The sequence below is a fragment of the Phytophthora infestans genome, genomic scaffold (genome assembly GCF_000142945.1).
Source record: "Phytophthora infestans T30-4 supercont1.402 genomic scaffold, whole genome shotgun sequence".
Taxonomy (NCBI): domain Eukaryota; phylum Oomycota; class Peronosporomycetes; order Peronosporales; family Peronosporaceae; genus Phytophthora; species Phytophthora infestans.
In genome coordinates, this window is record NW_003303358.1 from 9,639 (window position 1) to 14,447 (window position 4,809).

The following is a 4,809-nucleotide window of genomic DNA, read 5'->3' on the forward strand; positions in this document are numbered from 1 at the left end:
TGAGAAGGAAGTGTTGGCGTTACTTCTGCTGTTGAAGATCTATTACGTCCAGCTGGCAGGAAAGACGCTACATGTCTATACACGATTCTCGACGCTAGAGTGGGTGCACAAGTCGAAGTCTCTCTTCGGACGCGCGGTCCAGTTCGCCGTACTGCTTTCGCAGTGGCATTTGGGGTGCAGCGCGTGAAGGAGAAAGATGTCGCCTTCGCGCAGCTACTGCAGTCAAGCATCACGAGCTTCGTCGACCTGGAAGACTCGCTCGCGCCGGTGGCACCTCAAACAAGGGTTCCCCGACTATTCGAATGGACCCCGCGTTGCTGTACGCCAGGCTTCCCCGTAATTACAGCGGATTCGTCATGTCTTTTGACGGATCAGCGAAGACAGAGAAGTAAGGTGGCTACGGGAGTTGTTTATGGGTGCTGTGGAACCTTCCTGAGTGGAAGATAGTGATATCTGCAAGTGCTTACCTCTCGGCCACCACGGTGAATGAAGCAGAGTATACGGGTATGATAAACGGTGTCAAGGCTGCTATTGCGCACGGTGCCGAGGATTTAGTCATCGTCGGTGACTTAAGGCTCGCGATTCAACAATCACTAGAGGTGATCGCATGCAGGAAGGAAACTTTGCTAGCACTGCTGAATACTCACAAGGAACTCGCGGCCAAGCTTCGATCAGTAAAATATCTTCACGTTGTACGAGAATACAATGCTGCCGCGGATTTGTTAGCCACAGAAGCGCTGGAATCAAAGGTCAGTCGGGTCATCTTGGCTGAAACTCGCAAGTCGGAATTGGCGTCGCTGAATCGCATCCAGAAAATGATCTACGAGCCGGATGAAGACTCGGTAGATATTTCGTCACGAGGAGCAGAGCGTCAAGTACATGTACTGTCAGGCAGCGAGTCTTCAACGTGGAAAACTTTCGAAAATTTTGTGGTTGATTACGGTTCACCAGAGTGTGATTATGGTAATATGGCAGTGATGCCTCGGCGACAGACGAAAGCCAAGAAACGCGTCAGGTTTGCAGATGAACACTCGAAGGAGGTCTCAAAAGCTCAAGAACAGCATGAAGAACGACGAGAGACGTCCACCGAAGATTCAATCGGCGAAGATTTGCCAGACCATCCTCACAAGACTGTACCAGCGGCATTTCCAGATGCGGAGGATGTGGATCCGGTAGCAATACAGCGGGAACGACGCAGACGGATAATGGTGGCACAAGACGAAGAGCAGAAGTGGTCTAACATCAAGAAGGTGCTGCAGGGCCAAGCAGAAGAGCTGAGTTACAAAGAAGCTCGAGATGCCTGGAAGTACGCTGACCGGTTCGTGTTATCAGAAGACGGCGTGCTTCACTATCTTGGATTGAATCGTCGGTACGACCACGGTTGGCAAGAGGAGACCAAGCTGCGGCTTGTGGTACCGACAACGATGATTCAAGAGGTCTTGCAGAACTGTCACGACTCGCTAAAAGGAGGACATCAAAGTGTGGTGAGAACGTTCCATCATGTTAAGTCCGATTAATTTTGGATCGGCTTGTACGCTGACGTGGAGAAGCATGTGAAGTCATGTCCGGATTGCAGCTCGAGTAAAAGCCGTCCACAGCTTCGTGGATACTCGCCTGGCAACGTACTAGCCGAACGACCGTTCCAGATCGTCTCGATGGATTTTGTGATTCCACTACCGAAATCTCGCAGGGGTAACACAGCGTTGCTCCTATTTCAGTGCTCGTTCACAGGATTCGTCATTGCCAAGGCTATGTCGGAAACAACAGCACTGGGTGTTGCTCAAATGTTCGAAGAATGTGTGTACCGACGGTTCGGAGCCCCATCACTGATAAGGCACGACCGTGACCCACGCTTCATGAGCGAGGTGTTCCAAGCATTTGCAGAGATGATGCAGTCAAGATCCTAAGCGACTTTGAGCTATCGGCCACAGGCTAATGGACAGCAGGAACGCTTGGTGAAGTCGGTGATGGGTTCCGTAGGGGTGTACGCGGAAGACCCTCTACAGCAAGATTGGGACGAAATCGCAGAGAAGCTGGTGTTTGCTATTAATACTTCTCAGAACACTACAAGGAAGGAAACGCCGTTCTACCTCGTTCATGGTTGGGATGCGCAGTCGACGTTGCGGGCGATGTCGTCATCACTCAAACGAGGACCCGGCAAGCAGTCTGACGCACTAGCGTGGCGGCGTAAGATCAATCGACAACATGAGGTCGCCCTCACTATGGCCAAAGATTATCAGGCTGTAGAAAAGGAGCGAAGAGCTAAAAAGAATAATGATGCTCTAAGTCGACTGGGAAAAGCCGCTGTACCTCAATCAAGTGGAAACGAACGCTCGGCGGACCCTCCAGAAGCTTCGGAAGAGATGGAAGATCCTGCAAGAGCCCCACCGAGATCTCTTTTTGAGAATGAGAGCCGGGCGTGGTTGTACATGGAGCGCGTCAAACCGGGCTTGACGAAGAAATTAGCTCACCGGTGGCATGGACCTTTTAGGATAAGCGCAAGGTGGAAGAGTTTGCGTACGAGCTGGAACTGCCTGACTGAAGTGGGTATCGCTTCTACCCAGTAGTGCATGTGGCGAGACTCAAGGCTGTCAACGAGTTCAACAGTCGACCGAACACTCGGTTGGTACTAGACGCGACTAATGAAGCAAAACTCGACTTCGATGAGGAACGGTTGCCTGAGGACAGCTGGGAACCAGATCAAGTTGCCGGTTAATATGAAGTCGAGGCCATCCTTGACGACAGAGCACCACTGTCGACGAGCACGGAGCGTGCTGTACGTGAGCTCAAAGTCAAGTGGGTGGGCTATGAAGATTCAACTTGGGAACCAGCATCCAACTTGTCATGTGGAGGCCTGCTGTACGACTATTTGCGAGCCAAGAAGAGCGAGAATCGGCTGCAGATGGCGCGAGTGGCGGACGAAGACTAGCGTGACTGGATCACGTGTGAACTGTCCACAGGGCGATGCAGCCTGTGGTGACAGACGAAAAAGCGTTACTGCAACAACAAATTGTATATGCATTTGAAGAACAACATGAACATGATTACGCTGTGGAAGTGGATTAAGAATAAGAAAACATGAATGCCGACCGGGGAGCGACCACTGAAAACGAAACTTCGCTGGACCCCTCAACAGTTAGCTGAGATGCTGGAGAACGTCGTGGAACATGCAGCGAGGATTCAAAGCGATTCCAATTGCCTGGCCGCGGTGGCCAAGAGTGCCAACGAAGTCGAGTCACCACTCTCCTTCTCCTTTCATCAGGAACCTGAGCATCGGCAGCTGGAGCTGCAGCCGGACCCTGCGAATCCTCGGCACCAGCTTTAACAGGAGCAGCAGCCAGAGCGGGACGTGGAGTAACCGGTGGCGAGTCAAACAACGAACGCAAGGTCGGAATAACTTCAGTAGAATCCAGAGACGGGTCAACGATCACGCTTCGGTACACGTTCACGAAACGTGTACCACGAGAATTGAAGAGCTCCGGATTACACTGGCACGGGAAGTACGTGGTGTTGTACGGGTGCTGATGCGGCGCATTCATCCATCCAGTACGCCAGGGTTGACGAGCATCGAGAGACGGAACTTCGGAAAGCCAGTCGGAAGTCCGAGGTGCGAACGGAAAGTTCTCGATCGGGTAATATGGCTTCGATGGCTCCAAAAGCAACTCAGGACGAATGAACGGCGCGCCGGTCACGACTCCACGCCATGTATTGTTCACGGTACTTGTTACGAAGACGATCAGCGCGACGGTCGCGCTCACTGAAGAGCTTCTTCAACAGAGCTCTCAGTTCCTTCAAGCGCTCCTTGGCGTTGCCAACCTTTTTGGCTTCTTCAACGAGACCTCGCTCAATACCAGCCAACGGAAGCCAGTGGAGACGCTCCCACAACGCGAGCCCGAGGTCACCTTGCTTACCGCTGTTACCCCGAAGGTTCGCCCAGATCATCTTGAGACGGGTCTCAATCGGAGCACGCTTTGAGATGGGGACGCTTGGATCGAAGCCGACAGTGTCGAAGAGACAGGCTTGAAGAGGATAGAGCTGCCGAAGTTGCTGGTACGGGTGATCAGGATGCGAATAATCAAAGTACGCTTGAAGACCCTCCAACGTTGTACGCACGGTCACCTCACCAGCGGGTTCAGGAAGGGTTAAGCTCAAGAGTCGCTCGAAACACTTCTTGGCACCTGCGTCAGTAAACTCCATCTCCACGTACGGAAGAACCCACGGTGGCAAGGTGGACGAAGCCGGCACCGTAGGGCGAACACCAGGCAACACTCGGTGAGGCAACGGCTCAACCGACGGTGCACCACCACGACGCGGCACCGAAGTGTAGGTGGCCGTGATAATGCGACCAGGCCCAGCATCGAGAGTCCAAGTAGACGGACGAGGAGACACCGGAACAGGAGGTGAAGATGCTGGTGCTTGGCGAATTGCCGGTAACGAAGGAGGCGGACCGCCGACTATGATTGGAGAAGTAATTATCGGCGAAGGATTTGGCCGAGGTGGAGTCGGAGGCCGAGCTGGGCCAAGATTGCTCCAGTTTCCGTCGGAATCTTCGATATCTTCGTCATCAAGTGTGCTCGAATGATCGGTAGGGGGCGGAACATCACCGCCACCACTGGGGACATCAGGAGAATCATCCACCGAAGGTTCATTGTCATCCACGACATCTCCACGATCATCATCAGCATTTCCATCATCATCAATCTCCATCGAACAGTCGGGCGAAGACACGCTTGGTACGACAGATGTCGGAACAATCGGAGCCGGCTTTGAAGACACGGAGGCTGGTGGAAGCAGCTTCAACAGGGGCAG